Genomic DNA, 6,070 nt, shown 5'->3' on the forward strand with positions numbered 1-6,070 from the left:
ATTTTATATAAAATAATATTCGTTTTATGTTTGACATTTAACGTCATCATATTTTAATTGGACAATATTTATGTTTAAAGTTGTCCCTTGAAAGAGGTTGCATATCTTCAGAAACATGTGACATAAATTAGAAAATGTGTGCGTGTGTGTGTGCGTGCGTGCGTGTGTGTGTGGGGGGGGGGGCTGTGTGCGTGCGTGGGCGTGTGGTGACAGCAGCAGGTTTTATCTCATGTTTTTCATGCATTTATTTATTATTCCTACTTGTTCATTCTCCTCATATGAATAATCAATTGGTCACAAAAAACATCTAATTGGACCCTCATCTCAATATCTGCATTTGACTGCAAACCACCAGAAGCCTCTTTCACTTGGATGGGATTTGCAGGCGATACACTTCCACCTCCTGCAAAAGGAAATACTTTTTCAGTCTCTTTTCAAGAGGTGCTCTTCAAGGTTGAGGTTGACTCCTATAAAGCTGATTGAATCTGGGCCAAAGTCTGGCAGAGCAAAACTGACTTCTAACTAGAACATCAGATTAGTAAAAGTTAGATTTAATCATAATGGCTAATTAGCTATTTCAATCATTTACATATGCTCATTTACACTCAATAATATGCAGACACCTCTGCCCAAAGCTAAAACTAAGGCTAACAAAAAACGAATAACGGTGTAATGAATATGCTTCATATGAAATTCAGGAGTGCAGACAAAAGGGCTCTTCTTTTCCTTTTTATACCTAATTTCTCATCATATAGGTTAAAAAGTAATCAATAAAATATTTCTATTTTTTTGTCCAGTGAGGAAATTCATTCCCACCGACACAAGTAGGCCAGATCACATAGAACATTTATTAAACTAAGAAAGAAGATAACACAGCAGCACATAAACGCACAACAACATTATGATACATCAGGTCAGGGGTCACCAACACAGTGCCCGTGGGGACCAGGGTGCCCGCAAGGGCCATATGAAGCGCCCGCAGGTCTGTTCTAAAAATAGCACAACTCATTTTTGAACAACTCTCTCCCACGTCATTGTTGATAATTTTTGTGAGCAATCATTAACATGATCTGTGTCTTCACATAGATGAGTATCATTAATCATTAACAATTATATATAACTAAGGGCTAACTGAGCAAATTTGTCATTTCAGAAGAGTATATCAAACTGGGTGCCCTTCGTTTGACTCAGTTCCCATGAAGTAGCTCTCAGGTTCAAAAAGGTTGGTGACCCCTGCATCAGGTTGTGAGTTTGTAAAGCGCAGTTATGGCAGAGGGCACATTGCTTTTCCCAGACCGCGCTTGCTAGCAGATTAGTGCCAAAAATCTGCGGATGAGCTGAGATGTCTCAAGGTTTTTTTTGAAGTTGTTGCACAAACGAGCAAAACATATTTTAACAACCCTCTGCCTTAAAAAAGAAATGGTAATAACGTGACAACAATAGCATGTCTAGAACAAAACACTACCACACGGGGGAGCCATATTCCACAACCTGGGGGACTTTAATAGCACTGTGTTTAAATTAGGCCCCTATATTGCTATGGATGACCCCTATCTGGCAGAAGCTGTAATAAGAGATAGAAAACATGTTGTGTGTTTGTGTGCAGGCGTGTGTGTGTGTGTGTCTGTGCATGTATGTATAGCCCGGTTTGCGGGCAGACGATTTGATTACATGGTCGGCCCCCAGACTCCTGCGTAATCACCCTCTTTTTACGGGTTAGAAAAGGAAAAAAGGAGGGAGGAGAGGGAACGAGGGAGCAGTATAATGAAGAAGTATGCGTAAGTAAGGGAAAAGCAATATAGAAGGTAACATGAAGGGCAGGACTAGATCAGGGAGACATATTGTAAATGGGGGTAGAAGACACATACCCATATCATGTGATGGATCCTTGTTCAGTAAACATTTGACTGTATGACATGAAAATACAGATACATACATGTGCACATACAAACACATGGCACAGATAACTTGACCTAACAGTCGTGTCATTGGTCTCCTAACCATGTGTGAGATTAGCTGGTAACACATGCATACACATGTGAATGCTGCTTTTGATGTTCATATGGCATATACACTTAAATTGATAGGTGGATTTATATGGAAATCTAATTGTCGGTGCGACTTTGTCTGAGTCTTCAACTTCTACTTAAAACTCTGACCGGAGCAGAATAATCCCCTTTCGCACGTACGCACGCACGCACGCACGCACGCACCCACGCACGCACGCACACAGATGTAAACAGTTCTGTGGTGAATAGAACTGATTTGCTTTCAGACCAAGGCAGAGAATACATTACTAGGGTTTATCACTGCTTCATTGTAGAAGGTGGAGGGGAGGAACGGGAACACAGACATGGTGACAGCGGCATGGATAAGAGGCTTTTTTTTTCCAACCAAAAACTGAGGAAAGGAAACAGATAAGTAAGGACAAAAAAAATTAAATGATGGCAATTTGGAGAGCAGAGCTTTGCTGACTGCTCTCTCTCTCTCCCTATCGGCTCTGATTCATTGTTTGAATAAAAAAAATAGCCATGAGGGAGGGAGAGGCTTTTGACTCGGCATGAAAAGAGGAGTAGGCCCCGAATCGCCGCAGCAGCTGAAAGAAACGTAGGGGAATTGCCGAAGTCTTTCACTGGCGTGGTGCTCGCGGTTCTTCATTTGTAACCCGTTTGAAAAGCGCAAAACAACCGTTCCTTTCTGGGGAGCTTGCGTCACGACGGCAGGGAGTCGTGCTTCTGTAGACCAATTTGTCATGTATTATCGGAGAGAAAAGTTCAGTCCTCCATCTCGTATCGCTGTCAGACAGCAGTGTTTTCAGATCTGCTGTCTGTGTCGCCCAAAGATTATGCAGACCCAGAACGTTTTCAATTGTGAGTTTCTCTGGCTCCTATTTATAGTATATAGGATGCATATACTGTCAGTGTTAGGTAATTTAGCTAGTCAGACTTGACTGACCCCGTGGATAAATTATTTCCCACCAAACTGTACGTCATAAGGGGAAAACCAACCATACACTTTACAGACATCATCACACGATAAGAGACAGTAACTGCAGCCTACATTGCAAGGAGAACCAACAGTGCACCTTATCATCACACATCAACACCGGACAGTAACAAAGCGCAAAGTATAACAGCAGCACACAAATGTGACAGGAACAAACAAGCCTGTTTGCCAAAGCGAGCCCCTTCTTCATCTCAGGGTCCTGTACGGCTCTCTGGGCACAGGTGAGCTGATGATTGAGTGGACGTGCGATGTCCTGTGCTATATTTGTATTTGCAATGCGTGTGATGGCCTTACAAGCTCTGAGAGGCTGGCAGTGGGGAGACCGATTCACTTGGCAGCAGTGTTGGCCATGCGTGTTACGTTTGACCTGCCCGCTTTGTGCTGAGGTTAAATGTACAGGTGGAGCTTAGGAGCAGGGTGATTGGGACAATACAGCAGAAGGAGGAGATGGAGGTTGACATAGAGGCGGTGTGTGGGTAAACTGTACTATAGGACCTGAAGGTCAGTATAAAGACAGGGAGCAAACATTATGCATAGCCCTAGCCTGGCTCCGCCCGCCTAAGTACTTCCTCTCAATTTTAATTTCCCTTCAGTACTACGTCGGTCTGTACGGAAGAGGATTAGGGCCACACATGTAAAAAAAAATTAAGTTCTGACTTTATTCTCAGAATTCTGAGAAAAAAGTCAGAATTCTGACTTTAATCTCAGAATTCTGAGAATAAAGTCAGAATTCTGACATTAATCTCAGAATTCCGAGAAAAAAAGTCAGAATTCTGACTTTAATCTCAGAATTCTGACTTTTTTCTCAGAATTCTGAGATTAAAGTCAGAATTCTGACATTAATCTCAGAATTCTGAGAAAAAAGTCAGAATTCTGACATTAATCTCAGAATTCTGAGAAAAAAGTCAGAATTCTGACTTTAAAGTCAGAACTACGGGTATCTGTAAGGACCAACCTCCGTGGGAGAGACACTTTGCTTTATGCAGTAGGAGGAAACCTATGGAAAGACAAGAAGGCCACAATCCGGCCCTAGAATGGCGCGGTAAAAGTGCAAAACCTGTGCGGTTTGGCAAGAATTCCGTACGGTTTTGAATGACTAATAGCCGCGGCTATTAGTCATTCACTCCGGCTATTAGTTATTAACTCCGGCTATTAGTTATTCACTCCGGCTATTAGGTATGCAGAACGAGCCCTCCCTCTTCTTTGCTTGACCACTAAGTTTGAAGGCTGTCTAACCAATCAGTGAAGAGAAATACCAGACTAAAGTAACGCATTGTCGAGACTAGAGCTGCAGTGCCTCCATGTTTCGCCGTAACATAAAGCTGTGTTGTCTTTACTAGTTTCACTACAATGTAATGACCACCATTAGCTAGTGGAAAATACATTTGTGTCTAGTACACTGATATATTTGTATATGTTAGGCTATATATTGAGATGGCAGTGTTCGAAATACCCGTCAATATTCGGGGATGCCCTCATCCCCAGATTGTTCTCGATATGCAGTAGCCAGCTAGGCCATAACATTACAATATTTCATGGATGCAAGCAAGCCAAGACAATAAATCTATATCTATACCCTACATGACAACACACGCACACACACACACAGACACACACACACACACACACACGTTAAACACACTGGTATAGCAATAGGAGCCTGCATTGGCTAAAGTTGTTGGGATGCACGTTATTTTATAACAGGGAGGGGCAAAGTTGTGCATTACAATGCAAACACGACAATAATTGGCACAGTTCTTGTGCACTCAGAAGAACATGAACTGAATAAATGCCAGGTATATAGCATATCGGAGACAGGCACACAATCAGTGCATTTGCAAATAAGAGCCTGCAGTATGACCGTTCTTGTGACATTATTTAACCATCCATCTACAGCTAATACGATCAGACAGATACATCATTGATCACATATAAGCCAACAACAAGCCCAACATCGCCACGGCAGGTGCGCTCTCTCTCGCACATTCACACAATCACTCCAACTTCTCCAACTCCAAGGCAAAGCTGTTTCACTAAGACCACAAACAACCACAACTAACCAGCCTACATATCCACAACAATGCACAACAATCAGTTCTATACATTGCGTCTATCTTCTGTTTGGCGCACATGGCTAATGTGCATACTTGCACAGGACTGTCGGCTCCGCTTGTCAAAAATATAGAACGTATTTGTGAATAAATGCTTTGAATTCTGAATACTGGACTTGGTGAGCTTGGTGAGTTGGCTATGGGACGTGCACTTTTACCGCGCCATTCTAGGGCCGGATTGTGGCTTGCTTGGACTTCCATAGGTTTCCTCCTACTGCATAAAGCAAAGTGTCTCTCCCACGGAGGTTGGTCCTTACAGATACCCGTAGTTCTGACTTTAAAGTCAGAATTCTGACTTTTTTCTCAGAATTCTGAGATTAATGTCAGAATTCTGACTTTTTTCTCAGAATTCTGAGATTAAAGTCAGAATTCTGACTTTAATCTCAGAATTCTGAGATTAATGTCAGAATTCTGACTTTTTATCTCAGAATTCTGAGATTAATGTCAGAATTCTGACTTTTTATCTCAGAATTCTGAGATTAATGTCAGAATTCTGAGATTAATGTCAGAATTCTGACTTTATTCTCAGAATTCTGAGATTAAAGTCAGAATTCTGACTTTTTTCTCAGAATTCTGAGAATAAAGTCAGAACTTAATTTTTTTTTACATGTGTGGCCCTAATCCTCTTCCGTAGGTCTGCGGCATGTTAGTGGGTTTTCTATGGAGGTAGATTTGTGTCTTTATTATGCAATCAAAAATAATAGGTTTGAGAGCAAAACTTTCCACACTGCAATCAAAAAATAGATTTGAGAGCAAAACTATCGACACTGCAATCAAAAAATGTTTTATTGCAAGATAAATTAATGTGATAAAAAAAATATTAATGGGAATCCAAAAGTTCTGTTTGCAAACCCAAAAGTTTTGTTTGCAAATCCAAAAGTTTTGTTTGCGAATCCAAAAGTTTTGTTTGCGAATCAAAAAGCTTTGTTTGCGAATCCTAAAGTTTAGCTTGC

The sequence above is a fragment of the Gadus morhua genome, chromosome 3, assembly GCF_902167405.1.
Source record: "Gadus morhua chromosome 3, gadMor3.0, whole genome shotgun sequence".
Classification (NCBI taxonomy): domain Eukaryota; kingdom Metazoa; phylum Chordata; class Actinopteri; order Gadiformes; family Gadidae; genus Gadus; species Gadus morhua.